Consider the following 23,361-nt stretch of genomic DNA (forward strand, 5'->3'; position numbering starts at 1 on the left):
TTGTGACCCTTAGGATCTTTGAAACAACCTTGTCTCAAAAAGTCAGTTCCCAAAATGCAAGGCGCATCAGGACCAGTTACAATAGTATGTTTCTTCCACTCTTTACCAGTTAAACTGATCTCAGCCTGTATCTTAGTTAACTCTTGAGATCCACCAGTGATTCCAAAAATAGATATGGACTCTGTCCCTTTACAATTGGACGGCAACAAAGTACACTGAGCACCTGTGTCAACTAAAGCCCTGTATTTCTGAACTCTTGAACTGCCAGGCCACCTAATGAATACATTCCAATAGATTCGGTTCTCTCCACTATCCCTTTCCTCCTCCTGGCTGGAGGCAGGGCACCCCTAATGCTGAACATGGCATGTAGGATGTACACAGTGATTGGTGGTGTTGTGAGAGGAACTGCAACTGTTGGAACAATTGCAGTCGCTCTCGGGAGCTGAAGAAGTGATAGCTACTTTTCTGGCATTATTGCCTCTGTTTCTGCCACTGTGCAAATCCCTGGCTCTCTTTGAGAGAGCTGAAGTAGGTTTACCATCCCATTTGTTCATGTTCTCCCCGTATGTGTCACGCAGAAGTATCCACAGTGACGCATGTGATTGCTGATGTCTGGGTGGAATTTGTCTCCTCCTGGGCTGGAATTGCCTTGCAGGAGGTGGGCATCTGTTCCTGATGGCAGAAACATGCACCCATTCAGATGATGCAGGAATGGTATCCTTTACCAGATTGGAAATTGAGGTTTTAAGGTCCTCCTTCAGTTCTTTCATGGTATTCTCAAAACCATCTTTCATGCCCTTTATTTCAGAAGTCACAGTTTGTATGGCACAGATTATACCAGAATGGGACAAGCTGTCCTCTCTCTGCCTAAGCTGGTCAGTGAATTCACCAACAGTAAAAGATCTTCCGTGGTAGAAATTTGCTGGCCAAGATGTTAGCATAGGATGAAGGAGCAAGCTTAATCAGCTTCTTCATGAGACCTGTTCCCAAAGGAATATCATCGGGCTCATGAGTGCCATGACCTCCATAAAGCACTTCCTTCACCGCAAACTCCTTCAGGAGCTTAATTCCCTGCTCAATGGTGTTCCACTTCTTGGCAGCCCATGGCAAATCATCTCAGGAAGGATATCTCATAGCCACAGCCAACAAAAGGCGTGTCCACAAGCTAACCCTACCAAGAGGACTTGCCAGGTATTTGTCCACTCCACTCTCCTTAGTGAGGGGTCCCAGCTGCTTGGCAGACTTGTCTCCTACCTGCAGGGCATTAGCACCAATGCCACGGCATCTCACTAGCCAGCTTAGGATTGGATCACCTGATTCCCTTGCATATTCCTTTATAGCTTCCCTGAGTGGATCCTTGGAGCCCTGGATGTCATCCTCCTCCTCTTCCTCCTGTTGATCTTGTTGTGCCTGGCCAAACAGAACCTTCCTCATAGCACTCTTAAACTCATTGTAACCATCCTCTCTCTTGGCAGCCAAACTCCCAACGCTCCTCTCATTTGAGTATTGATGTCTCAGCACATTTGCGAGGTCTTGCAGACTAAGTACCTCCTCTTCCTCTTCTTGCTGATCACCAGAGGTCCCCTCTCTTACATCCTCTTGCGAAACACACTTTGTCTTAGCTTTTGCCTTAGCAGGTGCCAGAAGGGCCTGAGCAGCAACAGACTTTGACGTGTCTGCTGGAGGGTTTGAATTATAGGAGGTCTCGCCTGGAGCTTGTGAGTTCAAATCTGCCTTACTTTTAGCAGCAGGAGTTTGGTTCTGGTCTGCTGGCTGGGGATTCGAACAGGCTGAGCTGGTGTTATTAGCATTAGTGGGATTATTTGCCTGTCCTCCTGGGATGCCTGCCAACCCTGACGTGTTATTATTGTTGCTAGGACCATTCTGATTTTGGGTACCTGCCTGTGCTCCTGGGACTCCTGCCAAACTCTGCCCCTTGTTTATATTTACATTCCCTCCAGCAACATTGGCTGCCTTCTCAGAGTCTGAAGAAGGAGGGGCAGAGGCTGGCAGGGGGGAAGGAATCTGAGGCACTTTACCATTTGCTTTTGACACAGAATTTTTCCTAGTTCTTACAGAAGCTGGTTTTGAATTTTTCACACATAATGCCAAAATTAATATGAATATTAAAAACATGAGACATACATTAAAAATTGAGAGAATTAAAACAGTTTTACACGAGCAATTTCCTAAACAAACATCTGGAATCCCAGTCTTAGGCTGAATTATTCGCATCAAAGACGTAGATAAAGCAGAATCTCGATTGATTGTAACATTATTGATAAGTGCTCCTGTAATGTTACTAGTAATATTCTCAGTGACATTAAAACCAGCATAACCAAGGATAAAATCACCCCAGCTCCAGAACATATCTGAAACCTTGGCTTTAGCCTTCTTATAAGCTAAATCAATAAAATAAGCAACAATTTGAGCTTTTATCCAACTAAATGCCAAGAAAACGAAAGCAGACCAGAGTAATGCCCCACACAAGTACAATAGCTGCCTTATTAGCTTCATTTTAATTCCCAGATCTAATTAACAGTCACTCAAATAAATTTAGCCCCACATTGGGAAAGCCAATTAAAAATTGTGATGGTTTGGGCATTAACCCGCCCCCACACACTTTTGAATTTGCCCCAGCTAACTCAGAAGGGACTCCAGGAATATAAATGAAGCTATTTATTTTACAGCAGCAAATATACAAGCAGCTATTTACAATATATACTGTTATATACAGAAATATACAAAGGATAAACAATACAGAAGCACAACTCCCCTCCCAGAAACCTGAGTCCCCAGGAGGGGCTCTCAAACCACCCCAACACCTTCCCCGGCCCCTCTCAACCTTACCCCAGTTCCCAGGAAGAATAGAGGTGCAGCCAAGAGGTTAAGAAGGAAGGTTAGTGGCAGTGGGGTTAAGGAGATGTGACTAGGTCTGAAGGTAAAGGCAGAATGAAAGACAAAATGGAGAGTGTTTACTTCTTCTTCCCAGAGTTCTCAGCGTGACTGTGAGAGGAGTAGACACAACCATGTTTTCATTTCACTGCCCATTCTCTAGTTCTTTTACCAAAACATTCTAGCTTGCTTCAAACTAGCACAGCCATGATCTCCATAAAGCACTTCCTTCACAGCAAACTCCTTCAGAAGCTTAATTCCCTGCTCAATGGGGTTCCACTTTTTGGCAGCCCATGGCAGATCATCTCAGGGAGGATATCTCATAGCCACAGCCAACAGGAGGCATGTCCACAAGCTAACCTTACCAAAAGGATTTGATAGGTATTTGTCTACTCCACTCTCCTTGGTGAGTGGTCCCAGCTGCTTGGCAGACTTGTCTCCTACCTTCAGGGCATTGGCACCAATGCTACGGCATCTCACCAGCCAGCTTAGGATTGGCTCTCCTGATTCCCTTGAGTATTTCTTTCTAACTTCCCTGACTTCCCTGGTTAAGAAGCAAAGGTGAGTGGAAGGTGTGTTAGAGAGATGTAGCTCAGTCAGCAGCCCAAGCCAGAGTGAGAGAAAAATGGTGAGAGTGTTATCTAATGTTTTCATTTCCCCTTCCCAAACTCCTCTGCGAGACTTCTGAGGGAAGTAGACATCACCATTGTTTTCCTTTCACAGCCTATAAGATAGTTCTTCTCACCAAAACATTCTAGCTTGCTTCAAACTAGCACACTAATGTTTTCATTTCTTCTTCCCATACTCCTCAGCAAGACAGTGAGTGAAGTAGACATCACCATTGATTTCCTTTCACAGCCTGTAATCTAGTACTTCTCACTAAAACATTCTAGCTAGCTTCAAACTAGCACAACCATCCTGCAGTTCCTCTGCTCTAGCTGCACAATCTGAAGTGAACCTGCCACACCACCAGTCTGTGCTCTTATCTTCCTTCCCCAATCTGAACAAAATCTTTTCAAATTTTATTTAACCTTTCCCAGCACCTCTCCATCCACCTTCTCAACAGACAACTGAGAAGGAGGAGGTTCTGGTGGTGGAAGAGGAGCAGGTGTCAGAACTGGGAAGAAAACAGGATCAGTGCCATTCACAGCAAACACTGCCTGACCAGGAGTGTACATCCTCACCACTGCCTTACAGGCCAGAGGAGGCGCTACCATCAGGGCACCCTTGCAGCTCACCCTGCTGCTTGCACTCGGCTCCAGGGCTGCCACTGGAGATTCATTGGGGATACGCGGGGACACATTGCCCTTTGCCACTAGGCCTGCCTGGCTACTCTGTGCAGAACCAGCAGGAGTGCGTGGGAAGGGAGGCAAACCCCCTCCCCCTCCCATACTCGGTACCACCAGTTCTGCCACTCTAAAGTTCAGACTGAGTCACTGCAGGGGAAGGGAATCCCCATCGCCACTCTCCGCATATTCCCCAGCAGGACACACTCCAAATGCAGGCTCGCCGTCTAGAGACTCAGCCTGCCTGTACACGCTGCCTGTGCTGGGACAAGAAGGGTACCAAAGCACGGCCATTTCTTCCGAAGTCACCAGCTCATCCCCTGAATAGGGAGTGGCTGCACCCAGCAAGAGGATGGCCACCAAGGCAATCAGCCTGCCACAGAGGACAGCGCTGCTTCCGCGTGTTGCCATCTTTGCAATGCTGCCCAGAGCTTCGGGTCCAGGGGAGGCTACTGGCATGGCTGAAGCTGCCTGCATTTCCACTGCCCGCAGATTCCCATCAGGAGGGGCAAACACACGCAGGTTTGCCAGCTCCAATCTACCCCACCCCTCCAGCTCGCCCCATATAGTGCCGTCTGGCACCATGCTGTGGGTCAGCGCGAGCCGTGGCTGCTTCAGGGGTGGGGGTCCCATATCATCAGCCTCAGACCTTTCAACTCACTTCTTGCCACTTCTTTCTCCCCCCTCAGCCACCCAAGAGGGGAGCAGCTCACTTCTCCAAGCCTTCGAAGTCTCCATGCCAACTTAACTAAGAGGCACCTTTTTTTTCCTAAGCTCTAATTCTGTATTTTTTTCCAATTCAGTCCATGCAAAGCCAACCATTTCGATTTTCCCCATACGGGCCACCAATATTTCTGTCGTAGTTTTTTTTAAAAAGAGACGACAGAGATTAAACTCTCAAATCAAATAGGAGAGAAAATACAGAATTATATTTAGAGAGAGAGAATACAGTGATAGACATTGCAAAGCAATTATCATGGCAAACCCTCTTGAAGTTTTCCCCATCCCCAAAAAACTAAAGCTACATTCCCCAGTGCTCCAATCCTCCCCCCCACAAATGCCTCTGCTATCCAAGAGGCCTACTGCTTACATGTTCCCTATAAATTGGCTCCTGCCACACACTCAGGGCAGGAGGAGGAGGAAAGGAGAGCAACCTGACCTTGTTGTCAGTCTATAAAGAGATAGCAGAATTATGGGATTGAAAAACAATGTTCTAGTCCCCAGAAATTTTTTCTTAACCCTACAGCCTCAACCTCGGACAATTGTCTGCATGCAATAGACCTGTATGGTCAGCATGATGCCATGCTGAGACTGCACGACATCCTGCCTAAGAATCCCTGGAAAGAGCATCCAGAAGAAGCCAGGAGAATAAGGTCAGAGACTGTCCTTTCCCCAGAAGCCAGGAAGATTCTCGTTTCCCCCTGAAGCTGGGAGGACTCCAGCCTCAAAGTCCACAGGCAGACTTCCCTGAAGATTGGACATTCATATAGGCTGTGATGAAGCCCCAGAGGGTGATTAAAAATAAGAATTTGTGAGTAAATGCTTTAATGCCTCTGTAATTTCTATTGCCTACTGACATAAAGCCCATCTACTGGGCAAGTAGCATATTGACCCCAAGCAGCATTTGACCACGGGGAAAATCCTCTCTGTTTATAGACAGAATGTTTCCTAGAAAATAATAGTTCTGTTTGATATTATTCCGAGAATGTCTTCCATAACATGTAAGATCCAAAATAATATTAAAATTCAGTGGTTGGGGGTGGTAAGAGTTCACAAAACTGAAATCAATAAATTATATGTTTTTCTAGAACATCATCTCACACCAATTAATTTCTCCCCTCCACCACAATTGGCGTAGGCAGTAGAATCCCCTCTATGACAGTTTCTGCAATCAGAAACAGACGCCTACCTCCTGCAAAGCAATTCCAGCCCAGGGGGAGACAAATTCCACCTAGACATCAGCAATCATAGAATCATAGAATCAACCAGGTTGGAAGAGACCTCCAAGATCATCCAGTCCAACCTATCACCCAGCCCTATCCAGTCAACTAGACCATAGCACTGAGTGCTTCATCCAGTCTTTTCTTGAACACCTCCAGGGATGGTGCCTCCACCACCTCCCTGGGCAGCCCATTCCAATGGCAAGTCACTTTCTCTGTGAAGAACTTCCTCCTAACATCCAGCCTATACCTACCCTGGCACAACTTGAGACTGTGTCCCCTTGTTCTATTGCTGATTGCCTGGGAGAAGAGGCCACCCCCCACCTGGCTACAATGTCCCTTCAGGTAGTTGCAGACAGTAATAAGATCACCCCTGAGCCTCCTCTTCTCCAGGCTAAACAACCCCAGCTCCCTCAGCCTCTCCTCATAGGGTTTGTGTTGCAGGCCCTTCACCAGCTTTCTTGCCCTTCTCTGGACACCTTCCAGCACCTCAACGTTTCTCTTGAAATGAGGGGCCCAGAACCGGACAATCATGTGTGTCACTGTGGATAATTCTGCGTGACCAACATGGTGAGAACATGAACAAGTGGGATGGTCAACCGACTTCAGCTCTTTCAAAGAGAGTCAGGGAACTGCAGAATGGCAGAAACAGAGGCAACAATGCCAGAAAAGTAGCTGTCACATCTTCAGCTCCCCAGAGCAAATGCAATTATTCCAACAATTGCAGTTTCTCTCACAACACCACCAATCATTGTGTACACCGCACATGCCATGTTCAGCATTAGGGGTGCCCTGCCTCCAGCCAGGAGGAGTGTGCTAATTTGAAGCAGGCTAGAATATTTTGGTGAGAAAAAGTAGATCATAGGCTGTGAAAGGAAAACAATGGTGATGTCTACTTCCCTCAGAGTCTTGCTGAAGGAGAAATAAAAACATTAGATAACACTCTCGACATTTTTCTCTCACTCTGGCTTGGGCTGCTGACTGAGCTGCATCTCCCTAACCTCACCTTCCACTCACCTTTACTTCTTATCTCTTGGCTGAACCCCCATTCTTCCTTAGGACTGGGGTAAGGTTGAGAGGGGCAGGGGGAAGGTGCAGGGGTGGTTGAGAGCCCCTCCTGGGAACTCAGGTTTCTGGGAGGGGAGCTGTGTTTCTGTATTACATTTTTACACTGTATATTTCTGTATATAATTGTATATATTGTAAATATCTGCTTGTATATTGTGCTAGCTGTAAATAAATAGCTTCATTTATATTCCCAGAACTGGCTGAGTCTAGTTGGGTATTTCTAAAGTGTGGGGGGTTGGGTAACACCTAAACCATCACAAGGAGGAAAGAGATAGTGTAAAGTCATAAACATGGGTAACTTGCGCTGAGAATGTCCTTGGTTCCCAGCGAGGCTAGGAAATCGAGATGTAAACAACTGAGCACCCCACACACGGCTGCAGTGGGCAGAGACTAGATAACCAAGGGGGCTGGAGTGGGTGGTCTGGGAGGCTGACCCTTAGAATGTTGTGATAAGTTAACCTATGCACACCTTACATGTAACTCTGGACCCTCTGACTGTAACCAATCTTAAGCTGAGCACGCCTCTTGCTAGAATGCATATAAGTCACTGTATCACGGAAATAAAGTGGATTTGACCATCTAACCATATTGGTGAACAAAGAGTCATCTTCCCATAGCGCTCCACCGAACGTGTTTCCCAACATCTGGCGCTCGAACAGAGGAGTCAGGACACAAGCCGGCCGCAGGTGAGACTGCGTTGGGGGCCGGAGGGTTGGCCTGAAGACAGAGGGGTCCGATCAACTTGTGGGACGTTCTCCGTATCGGAGAGAGTAAGCGTCATTCGGTGCCGCTGGGCCGGGTAGCGCTGCCCGGAGGTGGCAGTAGTCTGGACGTTCATTTCCGGAGTGAACAGCCCGTGTGTAAGGCAGGTAAGGCCCACAGTGGATTTGCTGGGGCACTGCGTCTGCTGGCGTATTTATCTCGTGAGAGAAGTTCGCCGGACACTGAGCTCTGAGAGCTGCTGGCCCGGGCGTATGCGCAGGGTCATGCGAGTAAAGAGCCTCCCATGATTTTAAACTCGAAAGTGCAGCGGGAGGTCGGAGACGCGCTGTGGGACGCGGTTCTTAGCAACGGAACAGACTCTGAGTCGACCCGACAGCTAAGTCCCGCCCGGCGGGAGGTGCTCCGCGCGTTACTAAGGATGAAAGCCGAAAGAAAGATGGCGGCGGTGGTTTTCCTGTTACTTCTAGCCCTGCCGGCCGTTCCAAACAGCTCTGACGTGTGCGCGGCGCCAGGTTTCTCCCCCGCCCCCGCCCCGAGCGTCCCGAAGAAGGAAAGCTCCGTGGTTCGGTTTTTCGGTCTCGGCAGACCTGCTTCTGTTAAAGGCGTGGCTGGGAAGGTTGCCAGCTCTGTGGCGGAGTTGAAAATGAGCGTGCCGTACGATCCCGGCGGGCACCCATGTCGCCCGCCGCCCGCCCCGCCTCCGCGCCCGGTAACCCGATTGTAGCCACGTTGACCGCAGGAGCGATACGCGGTTCGCAACAAGGTTGCCGGCGATTTGCCTTTATAGTACCATCTGTGACTGAAGCAGAGCCTGCGAGCCGCTCTGAGTACACAACTTTGCCGCGAGGCATGCAGACCACACCAACTCTCTGCTGATTGTTCGTTGCAAAGCATTTGCAAGCCCCCGAAAAGAACTGGGCGTGTGCAATTGTTTATCACTATGTGAATGACTTTGTTTTCTGTCCCCGCTGACGAGTCTTAGTCTCCGAGAGACATCTCGTCTTGCTTCAGCTCTGTGGGCTGCGCGTAGGAAGCTAAGGACTTTTTGATCGGTCTAGCCGGAGCGCTAGGAGAGATGCGCTTGGGACTGAGTTGTTGCGGCTGCTATAGCGACTCACTGACACACCCGCAATGGCGGCTGCCCGTAGCGACTCACTGACACACCCGTGATGGCGGCTGCCCGTAGCGACCCACCGGCAGCCAGTTACAATCGCTTCTCAGCTTGGAAAAGTTTTCGGACCTGCCGCGTGGAGGGCGGCTGCCTGCCGCTGTGTGTACTGTGTTGAATCTGCCGCTGTAGCCCGCGCGTCCCCACGGATGACTGCATGTGATACGGGACACGGACTTTTAGTTTTCAGCCGGTAAAAGACGTTACTGAAGGTACAGAGGAACGGACGGTAAAGAGAGAACGGACCGACGGCAGACGCGACCGCACCGGACGGCTCGGGACCCTCCCTTTCCCACGGCTCGGCGGAACAGTCTTCAGATCCGCCCCCTTCACCGCCGCCTGCCCGCCCGCCCATCTCCAACGGACCGCATCCCAAAGCCGAGGGGTCTCCCGCGAGTCTTCAACAGCTGGGGGACTGAGGGAGATGCTGAGGGGATCGGTGGGGTGGGAAGAGTTTGTGGGTTTCCTTGAGTCGTTTCGGAGTTTAGTCAATTTGCGTTTGTATGGCTACAGGGAGATTAGCAGTTCGATAGCTCACTGCTTCACCTCTGCCTTTCTCCTCTCTCTGTCTTGAAGAGTCTGAGAGGACAGACGGCAGTTCGGGAGTTTTCAGAGTAGATTTCATGTTGTGTACCAAGGATCGATAGTGGGATGGGAGACGGACGGAAACAACAAGTGGTGGCTGACCTGAAACAGCTGGGGGTTGGGCGAGATGGAGGGCCAAGGACAAAAGCGGCGCTGCGGCTGCTGGTCTCCTCTCCCTCCTCCTCCCCCCCTCTAGCCACTTGTGGAGGGCCCGCGGGGCCCCGTTCCCCCCCCACCCGTTGTTTCTTTTACTGATTTTTTTTTCTGCCGGAGTTATCTCCTCTTACGGATTTTTTTTTCCCTGCTAGGAGGCAGCGAAGCCTCGAAGCTGTTTAGACACTGCCAGATGTGAGGAGAGAGCTCTTCACTGAGAGACTGATTGGATACTGGAATGGGCTTCCCGGGGAGGTGGTAGAGTCGCCGTCCCTGGTGCCCTGGAGCTGTTCAAGGCAAGGTTGGACATGGCGCTTGGTGCCATGGTCTGACCTTGAGCCCCGTGGTGAAGGGTTGGACTTGATGACCTGTGAGGTCTCTTCCAACCCTGATGGTACTGTGATACTGTGCTACTGAAGACAGATGTCAGAAAGTTTATGGAAATGGTAGCAAGAATGACGAGGATGACTTAGGACCATTTTTGCCCCTGTTACAGGCATGGACACGCACAGGTGTATTTTTTAGTCACCTGATGATAACAGTTTGCATTCAAAATGATAGCTGATAGTTCCTGGCTGGGGTATTTACCATCGCCTTACTGGTTAATTCTTTCTACAGACTACGCAACAATGACTTTTGCACCCACTGCTCAGTGGCAAAAAGAAAAAGAGGGAGATTGCTAGGACATAGCAGAGATGCCAATGCCACTGACCATGGGTGGAAACTTATACAGACACAGAAGGCACCAAGCAGGACAGACTAGAACTCAGATGCATTGCCTCTCACAGCGAGGGTGTAGGCACTGAGATCCACATTGCAAGTCACTAACCAGATTCTGGACTAGGAACAGAGAATGATAGAGCTTGTAGGCTAATGCCAGTCAGCTCCTTCCTCCAATAACAGATAAAGACAGGACTAGTATAGAAGTTTACTGGAACAGCTGCTAATTGCATGAAATGAGCCTTGTGACAATTCTGACTTTTCCTTTTCCTGAGAATACCATGGTATTGTTATCTTCTTGAATTTTCTTGGCTTTTCTTGAAGTTCCTATAGCTGATAGATTCTTAGAGTAAGATAAGTTAAGACTAAGGGTTTGTAGTTTTGGGAACTTAGGACATAAGGATGTTATGGGATGTTTTTCTTGGGTACGTTTAGGCATTATTGAAAAGGGGAATATGGGTTAGAGGACAGTAGGATAGCAGAAGAAATCTTTTCCTTTTCGGGATTTTTCTAATCACAGCATACAGACTAGGCCAGTGGATCTGCTAGCCTAGGCAATGGATGTGTCTGCATTTGTTCTTGTATCTGCTTGTGTTTGACCATTTATCTTCACAGGCCTCGATGAAGACCAACCTGATTATGACCAACTTGTTTTTTCCTAAAGTGAGCAGAAGTCTTGCTCAGATGGCAGAACTGTGAAAGGACTTGAAAGAAGCACTGACATGATGATTGCATTTGTATGGATCTTTAAGGTTTGGACCATGGCTAATGAATTTGTGTATTTTTATGAGTTTTCAGTGATTGTGGTTTAATGGAATAGGTTCAGTTTAACAGCTTTGTAAAGGCCAAGGCCCACTCAAATTGGCATAAGATGGCAATGTGACTTTTTTCTCTTGCAAGGGCCCTGCAAGAGATAAAAAAACACTGCCCTAAATTCTAAAAGCAGATGAAGAACTGTGGGAAAAGGCCTAAGTAGAATAGACTGATAGTAACATCTAGGGCATATCTTTGTATTGCATTTAGAGGTTAGTAGTTCTTAAGCACAATAGTCAGACACAGCTCATAGCTAAGGAGTGTAATGAGAACATCGAGTGAACCCAGAACTATGGGAGTCTGAGAAGAATACTTGACAGCTGAGTGTCCTACAAATCTGCAGCGTCGACTGCCACACAGAGCCAGCGCAGACGTGGCACACCTGCACTCTCCTGTGACTGTGATGTTCGTCTGCACTTTTGGGTTTCTGAACGAATGACTTACTGTCGCTTGCAGAAATAGCTTTTGGGATGGTTAGCTAAGCTTGGGTTGTTAGCTTGCCAGACTAATGCTACTGATGAAAGCTCTAACAGGTTTATTCCTTTTGATTGTAGCACTGTTGATTTGTAGCTGCACCATTCACCCCTGTGTTAAACAGCCTATGATAACTTCCTTAGCAATGAGGGCGGACACTGCGGTTCAAACGACACTGACAAGGCCCATGTTAGACCCTTAGGTGCTTTTGGAGCAAACAATTGGCGTTATGGTGTTAAAGCATCAAGAAAGGGCCGAGGTCATCTGTTGTGGAACAACAGAACCGCTAAGGCACTTCCCACTGATGTGTTCTTTATTTGTGGTGATAGAGCCTGGCAAGGTATACCAAAGAACGTTTATGGAGGTCCATTTTATCTGGGTAAATTGACAATGTTTGCCCCTCATCTTAGTCAGCTTAGGGACCTAGCCCGATGCCGGCCTAAGCGATCTTTAAAATTGAGTCCTAATTGCAATGACAGCGTTCAATTATTATCCACAGCTGCTCGTGTTGCCTTAGCTGTATTTCTACCAGGAGGAGCAGCTGGAAAAGCATTAGTACAGCTAGAGAGACTCGCGTGTTGGTCAGCAAAACAAGCCAATGTCACCACAAAGGTTTTAGGATTTAGGTATTGGTTGATCAAAATAGCCTTCGTCATGCCCTATTGCAAAATCGAGCAGCCGTTGATTTTCTTTTGCTAGCCCAAGGACATGGCTGCAAGGACTTCGAAGGGATGTGTTATTTGAATTTATCAGATCATGGTGAGTCCATTCACAAGAGTATAACCTGGTTGAAAGGCCATATTGACAAGATCAAAAAGGAAACATCGACTTTTGATGACTGGTTGCAGAACCTGTTTGGGACAATCCCGGGGTGGTTAAGTAGCTTATTAGGAGAAGGCTTATGGTTATTTGCTATTTTCATAATAGTTTTGCTATGCGCTTGTATTGTCTTTGCTTGCCTTAAGAAGAGCTTAACTAAGGTAGTTAGCCAGGTGTGGGTTGCTCAAAAAGAAAAAGAGGGAATTGTGGAAGAATTTCTCACCAGTCGAGGACATAAAGTCATAAACATGGGTAACTTGCACTGAGAACGTCCTTGGTTCCCAGCGAGGCTAGGCAATCGAGATGTAAACAACTGAGCACCCCACACACAGCTGCAGTGGGCAGAGACTAGATAACCAAGGGGGCTGGAGTGGGTGGTCTGGGAGGCTGACCCTTAGAATGTTGTGATAAGTTAACCTATGCACACCTTACATGTAACTCTGGACCCTCTGACTGTAACCAATCTTAAGCTGAGCACGCCTCTTGCTAGAATGCATATAAGTCACTGTATCACGGAAATAAAGTGGATTTGACCATCTAACCATATTGGTGAACAAAGAGTCATCTTCCCATAGCGCTCCACCGAACGTGTTTTCCAACAATAGTGGAGAAAACCGAATCTATTGGAATGTATTCATTAGGTGGCCTGGCAGTTCAAAAGTTCGAAAATACAGGGCTCAGTTGACACAGGTGCTCAGTGTACTTTATTGCTGTCCAATTGCAAAGGGTCAGAGTCCATAGCTATTTTTGGAATCACTGGTGGATCTCAAGAGTTAACTAAGTTGCACGCTGTGATAAGTTTAACTGGTAAAGAGTGGAAGAAACATACTACTGTAACTGGTCCTGATGCACCTTACATTCTGGGAATTGACTTTTTGAGACAGGGTTGTTTCAAAGATCCTAAGGGTCACAAATGGGCTTTTGGAATAGCATCTGTAGAGATTGAAATTGTCCATTAGACTTGAACTTTCAGATGAATCTGCAGTTGTGGGACATCATGACATAGAGGATCTGGAAGTGCTGATTGCTACTCAAAGTGTGCACCACAGGCAGTACAGAACTAACTGTGACTCTTTGTTGTCCATTCATAAGCTGATTCGTCAACTGGAGAGTCAGGCTGTCATTGAGAAAGGTTTGGGACCTGTGCAATCTGGTCCAGACATAAAAAACATTCTGTACACGGCTGCCAGTGACAATGGTCCAACTTGGAGCCTTTGGCAGAGAGCTCCAAATGAGACACGTGGTCATCCCCTTGGTTTCTGGGGTCGTAGCAACAGAGGTTCAGAGGCAAATTACACCCCAACAGAGAAAGAGATACTAGCAGCCTATGAAGGAGTGAAAGCAGCTTCTGAAGTGATTGGAACTGAGTCACAATTGCTCTTAGCTCCTAGACTGCCAGTTCTAAACTGGATGTTCAAAGGCAAAGGTTCATTACCGCATCATGCCACAGGTGCAACTTGGACTAAATGGATGGCATTGTAGCCAGGTGGGGGGTGGCCTCTTCTCCCAGGCAACCAGCAACAGAACAAGGGGACACAGTCTCAAGTTGTGCCAGGGTAGGTATAGGCTGGATGTTAGGAAGAAGTTCTTCACAGAGAGAGTGATTTCCCATTGGAATGGGCTGCCCAGGGAGGTGGTGGAGGCGCCGTCCCTGGGGGTCTTCAAGAAAAGACTGGATGAGTGCCATGGTCTAGTTGATTGGTTAGGGCTGGGTGACAGGTTGGACTGGATGATCTTGGAGGTCTCTTCCAACCTGGTTGATTCTATGATTCTATGATGACTTTGATAACCCAGCGAGCACGAATGGGTAATCTTGATCGACCTGGTCTGGTGGAGGTGATCACCAACTGGCCGGAAGGCACAGACTCTACCAAACCTCCAGAGGAGAAAATAATCCATGCTGAAGAAGTTCGTCCCTATGGTGATCTCTCTGATCAGGAAAAGAACTATGCTTTGTTCACAGATGGTTCCTGTCGTCTTGTTGGGAACAAGCAAAGATGGAAGTCGGCAGTCTGGAGTCCTAGCAGGAGAGTTGTTGAGGCAACAGATGGAGAAGGAGAATCCAGTCAGTTCACTGAGGTAAAAGCTGTCCAACTTGCTCTTGATGCGGCTGAACGTGAAAATTGGCCTATCCCTTATATCTACACTGACTCATGGATGGTAGCCAATGCTCTATGGGGTTGGCTAAAGGACTGGAAGAAGAATGGTTGGCAGAGGAAAGGAAAGCCTATTTGGTGTGCTGATCTATGGCAAAACATTGATGCACGGCTGGAGAGAACTCCAGTGAAGTGTGGCATGTAGATGCACACATGCTTAAGAGCAGAGCTACTGAGGAACACCAACACAACCAGCAGGCAGACCAAGCTGCTAAGATTTCCCAAGTTGATGCCAACTCTGATCTTGACCTTGATTGGAAACGCTGAGGTGAACTGTTCTTAGCTCAGTGGGCCCATTTTGGCTGCATAGCTGAGAGAGAGCTCTGCAGACACTGCTGCTCAACTCTGAGTTTCTGCTCTGTTCTGCTGTTCCGTGGTTCTGGGGGACCTCAGGTAGGCAGGGGGTGTCGGCAGGGCTGTCATCTCGTGGGATTGAGCAGGGCTGTGACGCGGGCTCATGACGTCTGCCACGGGAAGTTTAAACTCCTGTCGGGCGTGGCGTGCGACGCCATTTTGGCTGCATAGCTGAGAGAGAGCTAGCCTGCCCAAGGCTGGGATTTGGTTTTGTTTGGGTTTTTTTTTGTTTGTTTTTTTCTTTTTTCTCTTCTTGTTTATAACTGTCAATACCACTGTGCACCATGCCTGTCACTCGCACAATGAAGGGCAGAAAAAGCGTGTACACCCAGACAGACTTGACCCACCAACACACAGGAGTCCAGGTGTGCTAGTTTGAAGCAAGCTAGAATGTTTTGGTAAAAGAACTAGATAATGGGCAGTGAAATGAAAAACAATTGTGTCTCCTTCTCTCACAGTCATGCTGAGAACTCTGGGAAGAAGAAGTAAAACATTCTCCATTTTGTTTTTTATTTCTGCCTTTGCCTTCAGACCTAGTCACATCTCATTAACCTTGCTCCCACTAACCTTGCTCCCTAACCTCTTGGCTGCACCTCTCTTCTTCCTGAGAACTGGGGTAAGGTTGAGAGGGCAAGGGGAGGTGTTGGGGTGGTTTGAGAGCCCCTCCTGGGGACTCAGGTTTCTGGGAGGGGAGTTGTGCTTCTGTATTGTTTATCCTTTGTATATTTCTGTATATAACAGTATATATTGTAAATAGCTGCTTGTATATTTGCTGCTGTAAAATAAATAGCTTCATTTATATTCCCAGAGGCCGTCTGAGTTAGCTGGGGCAAACTCAAAAGTGTGGGGGGGCGGGTAAGAGCCCAAACCATCACACCAGGCTACTGGCTGCAGGGAGTGCTGGAGCCTGTCTCATGCCGTAGAAGAAGAAGGGGTGAACAATAGTGCCAGGTGTGAGCAGGTGAACTTCATCCTCACCTTGGTGGCAGAATTGAAAGTTGAAGTGGCTGAGCTGAAGGATGAAGTATCCAGGCTCAGGTCAATAAGGGAGAATGAAAGGGAGCTGGATCTGTGGGAGCAGGCTCTGCAGATCGCCCCTGCTAAGGGAACTGCCCCTGGAAACAGGGAGGGATGGGTACAGATCCCTGTCAGAGGCAGCAAGGGAAATCCACCCTGGCCCTCTCCTCCTCTTCCACTGTCCTTGCACAACAGGTATGAGGCCCTGCATGCAGAGGGCAGGGAGGATGAGAGGGCTGAGGAGCATCCATCTGGGATTATGCCTAGGGTGGAGCAGTCCCCACCAACTGTAGTGACTAGCTCCACAAAAACCAGGAAAAGAGAAGGGTTATAGTTGTTGGCGACTCGGTCTTGAGGGGGGCAGAGGGACCCATTTGTCATCCCAACCCATCCCACAGGGAGGTCTGCTCCCTTCCTGGTGCCCAGGTTAGGGACATTGCCAGGAGACTCCCAAACCTAATCCATCCCTCTGATTATTACCCTTTGCTGGTAATACAGGCTGGCAGGGATGAGATGGAGAAGGGCACCAGGGCAATTAAAAAGGAATTTAAGGCCCTGGGGAAATTGATAGACGGGGCGGGAGCGCAGGTGGTGTTCTACTCAGTTCCCTCTGTGGCAAGGGAGTTCACAGAGAGGAACAGCAGAACCTATGACATCAACAAATGGCTCAAGGGATGGTGCCAGCGGCGGCATTTTGGGTTCTTTGACCACAGGGGAACTTTTACAGAGCCAGAACTGCTCGATACTGGTGGGGTGCAGTTGTCTAGGAGGGGCAGGAGAGTCCTGGCACTGGAGTTGGCAGGGCTCATTAGGCGGGCTTTAAACTAGATCTGAAGGGGGTGGGTGAGGCAATTACTCTCTCTGAGGAGAGAGTGGGATGGAAACTAGGGACAATTGAGGAATCGAGAGCCCAGCTGAAGTGCATCTACACCAATGCACACAGCTTGGGTAACAAGCAGGAGGAACTGGAAGTCCTGGTCCACCAGGGTGACTATGATATAGTCGCCATTTCAGAAACTTGGTGGGATGACAGGCATGACTGGGCTGCTATACTGGGGGGATATAACCTCTTCAGGAGAGATAGGCAAGGGAGAAGAGGAGGAGGGGTGGCCCTGTATATTAGGGAGTCACTCCATGCCACTGAGTTTGAGGTGAGGGATGAAGGGATTGAGAGATTGTGGGTTAAAATCAGAGGGAGGACAAACAAATCTGACATCCTGGATGGAGTGTTATAGACCACCCAACCAGGACGAGGAAACAGATGAGGTATTTTACAAACAATTGGAGGCTGTCTCAAGATCATCAGATCTTGTTCTTGTAGGTGACTTTAACCTGCCAGATATCTGCTGGGAACTTAATTCAGCAGAGAGGAGGCAGATCAAGAGATTTCTAGAGCGCATGGAGGACAGCTTCATGACCCAGATGTTAAGTGAGCCTACTAGGGGTCAAACTCAGCTTCACCTGCTGTTCTCCAACAGAGAAGGGCTGGTGGGACATGTGACAGTGGGAGGCTGCCTGGGGTGTAGTGATCATGAGATAGTGGAGTTTTCAATATGCAGGGAGATAGGGTGGAACTGTAACAGAACCCTCACCTTGGACTTTTGGAGGGAAAACTTCAAATTGTTCAAGAAACTTATTTGGAAAGTCCCCTGGGCAGCAGTCCTTGGGAACAAAGGGGTCCAGGATGGTTGGACCTACTTTAAACAGGAGCTCTTGAAGGCACAGGAGCTGGCAGTTCCCATGTGCCGAAAGATGAGCTGGCGGGGAAGGCGACCAGCCTGGATGAGTAAACAGCTCGTGAAGGAATTGGGGGAAAAAAAGAGGGTGTATCACCTTTGGAAGGATGCTGCAATGAAGGAACTGGCTGGAGGGCCGGACCCAGAGAGTGGTGGTGAATGGCGCCACATCCAGCTGGCGGCTAGTCACTAGTGGTGTCCCTCAGGGATCTGTGCTGGGCCCCATCCTCTTTAACATCTTCATAGATGATCTGGATGAGGGCATCGAGTCAGTCATCAGCAAATTTGCAGATGACACCAAGCTGGGGGCAGATGTGACTGAGTTGGAAGGCAGAAGGGCTCTGCAGCGGGACCTTGACCGCCTGGACAGATGGGTAGAGTCCAGTGGGATGGGGTTCAATAGCTCCAAGTGCAGGGTGCTGCACTTTGGCCATAACAACCCCATGCAGAGATATAGGCTGGGGTCGGAGTGGCTGGAGAGCAGCCAGACAGAAAGGGATCTGGGGGTGCTGATCGATACCCACCTGAACATGAGTCAGCAGTGTGCCCCGGTGGCCAAAAGAGCCAGTGGCATCCTGGCCTGCATCAGAAATGGTGTGGTCAGCAGGAGCAGGGAGGTCATTCTGCCCCTGTACTCTGCACTGGTTAGACCACACCTTGAGTACTGTGTTCATTTCTGGGCCCCCCAGTTTAGGAGGGACATTGAGATGCTTGAGCATGTCCAGAGAAGGGCGACGAGGCTGGTGAGAGGCCTGGAGCACAAGCCCTACGAGGAGAGGCTGAGGGAGCTGGGATTGTTTAGTCTGGAGAAGAGGAGGCTCAGGGGTGACCTTATTGCTGTCTACAACTACCTGAGGGGTGGTTGTGGCCAGGTGGAGGTTGCTCTCTTCTCTCAGGTGGCCAGCACCAGAACGAGAGGACACAGCCTCAAGCTACGCCAGGGGAAATTTAGGCTCGAGGTGAGGAGAAAGTTCTTCACTGAGAGAGTCATTGGATACTGGAATGGACTGCCCGGGGAGGTGGTGGAGTCACCATCCCTGGAGCTGTTCAAGGCAAGATTGGACGTGGCACTTGGTGCTATGGTCTAGCCTTGAGCTCTGTGGTAAATGGTTGGACTTGATCTATGAGGTCTCTTCCAACCTTGGTGATACTTTGAGACTGGGATATTTTTGGTTTTTGTTATTGTCCCCTCCCTATCCTTTGTAAACTTCCCTACCTCAGATACCTTTCTAAGTTATTGTTAAACTTTTCCTTTTAACTTCCAAATCGAGTGTGATTGATTTATTTGGGTGTGCTTACCTCTCTCTCTCCCTATATCTAATCCCTTTCTTTGGGAAAGGAGGGGGAAGAGGGGAGGGCACTCTACAAATTGTTATTGGTTCTATCAAATTTATTAGAGTCTCTGGGAGTTTAAATTAGAACCCTAGACACTGGCCTGGAAACAGAATTTTCCTAAGAGCACTCTTAAACTCATCGGAACCATCCTCTTTCTTGGCAGCCAATCTCACAATGCTCCTCTCATCAACGTACTGATATCTCAGTATATTGGCCAAATCTCAAAGACTGTATGTCTCCTCTTCCTCCTCTTGTGCACCAGAGGTACCCTCCCTTAAGTACTCTTTTGAATCACTCTTTGTCAAATATTTCGTCTTAGCCCGGGCTTTGGCTGGCACCAGGATAATTTGATCTAAGAAGGATTTTGATGACTCCTCTATCGGGTTTGGATTATTTGGGGTCTGGCCTGAGGCCTGTGAGTTTGAATCTGGCTTCAGGGCTCCTGCTGCCTGAGGAGTTGAATTTGTTGAATTAGTAGAAGGAACATCTGGAGTATGAGCAGTTATCTCTTTTCCTGGGCTTTTCACTATGTTATTGTTATTATGAAGGACATTGGCAGGTTTCCCAGAATCTAGGGGAGGAGGTGCAGTGGTGGTCCCCACCTTACTCTCCCTCTGAGCTAGCATTGTTTAGACTCTCTTTATCTTTACTCAAGGATGCCCTTTTTTTTTTTTCTGGCTCCTTTGTGCTAGTTTGAGCCTAGCTAGAATGTTTTGGTGAGAACTAGATTATAGGCTGTGGAAGGAAAGCAAGGCAGATGTCTACCTCACTCATAGGCTTGCTGAGATGTACAAAAACAAAAATCCAAACACAGATAAGGGAGTCTCATTTCTGCTGGGGAACTGGCTGAGCTACATCTCTAACCTCACCCCTTTCTGCTGTCTCTCTGATTAATCCACTTCGCTTCCTAAACCCTGGCCGAACCTCCATTCTTCCTTGGGACTGGGGTAAGGTTGAGAGGGGTAGGGGGAAGGTGAAGGGGCAGTTGGGAGCTGTCATAGCCTGCGATACCATAGTATCAGAGGGTAATAAGACATAGGGCAAAGGCCTGATACAAGCCAATCCAAATCCAAATCCCATCCAAATTGCACCCCAAGCGTAGGGTTATATACTTTTTTTATCAGAAGGCCACACAAAGAAGGTTACAAATCATCTCAGAGTCCGATTGGTTACATGCACCTGCATTAGGACTACGTTAGGATTACACAGTACTTGGCATAGACATTCTTCATATTCTCTCAAGAACACTGTGCTAGTTTGAAGCAGGGTAGAATGTTTTGGTGAAAAGAACTAGATCATAGGCTGTGAAAAGAAAACAATGGTGATGTCTACTTTCCCTCAGAGTCTTGCTGAACAAGAAGAAAGTAAACATTAGATAACACTCTCACCATTTTCTCACTCTCGGGCTGGGCTTTGACTGAGCTGCATCTCCCTAACCTCACCTTCCACCCACCTTTGCTTCTTAACCTCTTGGCTGAACCTCTGTTCTTCCTTAGGACTGGGGTAAGGTTGAGAGGGGCAGGGGGAAGGTGCAGGGGTGGTTGAGAGCCCCTTCTGGGGACTCAGGTTTCTGGGAGGGGAGTTGTGTTTCTGTATTACTTTTACCTTGTATATTTCTGTATATAACTGTATATATATTGTAAATAGTTGCTTGTATACTGTGCTGGTAGGAGATGTGGCAGTGGGAGGCTGCCTGGGGTGTAGTGATCATGAGATAGTGGAGTTTTCAATATGAAGGGAGATAGGGAGGCACTTCAACAATACCTACACCTTGGACTTTCGAAGGGCAAACTTCAATTTGCTTAAGAAACTTATTTGGAAAGTCCCCTGGCAGCAGTCCTTGAGAACAAAGGGGTCCAGGATGATTGGACCTACTTTAAACAGGAGCTCTTGAAGGCACAGGAGCTGGCAGTTCCCATGTGCCGAAAGATGAGCCGGCGGGGAAGGTGACCAGCCTGGATGAACAAACAGCTCGTGAAGGAATTGGGGGAAAAAAAGAGGGTGTATCACCTCTGGAAGGAGGGGAAGGCTTCTCCTGACGTGTTTAAGGAGATAGCCAGATTATGCAGGAGAAAAATTAGAGAGGCTAAGGCCCAGCTAGAACTTAGGCTGGCCACTTCCGTGAAAGATAACAAAAAGCACTTTTATAAATGTATCAACACTAAAAGGAAGGGCAAGAAGAGCCTCCACTCCTTACCGGACCAGGAGGGGAATAGTATAACTGATGATGTAGAAAAGGATGAGGTCCTGAATGCCTTCTTCGCCTCAATTTTCAACAGTAAGGAGGGAGGAGTTCAGGTGGCCTCTTGAACTGGGGGATGGGGTTGGGGAGCGGTGTGTTCCCCTGGAAATTCATGAACAATTAGTTCAGGACCTGCTGAGCCACCTGGACACCCACAAGTCCATGGGACCAGATGGGATCCATCCCAGGGTGCTGAGAGAGCTGGCAGCTGAGCTGGCCAAGCCGCTCTCCATCATTTTCCAGCAGTCCTGGCTCACCGGAGAGGTCCCAGGAGACTGGAAACTGGCCAACGTGGTCCCCATCCACAAGAAGGGTCGAATGGAGGAACCTGAGAAGTACAGACCCGTCAGCTTGACCTCAGTGCCAGGGAAACTGATGGAGCAGGTTATCTTGGGGGTGATAAGAGCGCACCTGAGGGATGGCAAAGGGCTCAGGTCCAGCCAGCATGGGTTTAGGAAGGGCAGATCCTGCCTTTCTAACCTGATCTCCTTCTATGATCAGGTGACCCGCTTGGTGGATGTGGGGAGGCCTGTGGATGTGGTCTATGTGGACTTCAGCAAGGCCTTTGACACTGTCCCCCACAGCAAACTGCTGGCTAAGCTGTCAGCCCATAGCTTGGATGGCAACACTCTGTGCTGGGTTAGGAACTGGCTGGAGGGCCGGACCCAGAGAGTGGTGGTGAATGGTGCCACATCCAGCTGGCAGCCAGTCACTAGTGGTGTCCCTCAGGGATCTGTGCTGGGCCCCATCCTCTTTAACATCTTCATACACGTTCTGGATGAGGGCATCAAGTCAGTCATCAGCAAGTTTGCAGATGACACCAAGCTGGGGGCAGATGTGACTAAGTTGGAAGGCAGAAGGGCTCTGCAGCGGGACCTTGACCGCCTGGACAGATGGGCAGAGTCCAGTGGGATGGGGTTCAATAGCTCCAAGTGCAGGGTGCTGCACTTTGGCCATAACAACCCCATGCAGAGATACAGGCTGGGGTCGGAGTGGCTGGAGAGCAGCCAGACTGAGAGGGATCTGGGGGTGCTGATTGATACCCGCCTGAACATGAGCCAGCAGTGTGCCCAGGTGGCCAAGAGAGCCAGTGGCATCCTGGCCTGCATCAGGAATGGTGTGGTCAGCAGGAGCAGGGAGGTCGTTCTGCCCCTGTACTCTGCACTGGTTAGACCACACCTTGAGTACTGTGTTCAGTTCTGGGCCCCCCAGTTTAGAAGGGATGTTGAGATGCTTGAGCGTGTCCAGAGAAGGGCGACGAGGCTGGTGAGAGGCCTCGAGCACAAGCCCTATGAGGAGAGGCTGAGGGAGCTGGGATTGTTTAGCCTGGAGAAGAGGAGGCTCAGGGGTGACCTTATTGCTGTCTACAACTACCTGAGGGGTGGTTGTGGCCAGGAGGAGGTTGCTCTCTTCTCTCAGGTGGCCAGCACCCGAACGAGAGGACACAGCCTTAGGCTGCGCCAGGGGAAATTTAGGCTCGAGGTGAGGAGAAAGTTCTTCACTGAGAGAGTCATTGGACACTGGAATGGGCTGCCCGGGGAGGTGGTGGAGTCGCTGTCCCTGGGGCTGTTCAAGGCAAGGTTGGATGTGGCACTTGGTGCCATGGTCTAGCCTTGAGCTCTGTGGTAAAGGGTTGGACTTGATGATCTGTGAGGTCTCTTCCAACCCTGATGATACTGTGATATTGACCCCAAGCGGTATTTGGCACAGAGAAACTTCTCTCTCTGTTTATGGTTTGAACTGTTTGCTAGTTTTTAATAACTTATGGTTTGGTATTAATCCTAGAATGTCTGTCATGGCCGTGTAGATCCTTTTAATATTAAAATATAGTGGTTGGAGGTGGTGAGATTTCAGAAAATTGAAATTAATAAATTATA

Source organism: Pogoniulus pusillus, chromosome W (assembly GCF_015220805.1).
Source record: "Pogoniulus pusillus isolate bPogPus1 chromosome W, bPogPus1.pri, whole genome shotgun sequence".
Lineage (NCBI taxonomy): Eukaryota > Metazoa > Chordata > Aves > Piciformes > Lybiidae > Pogoniulus > Pogoniulus pusillus.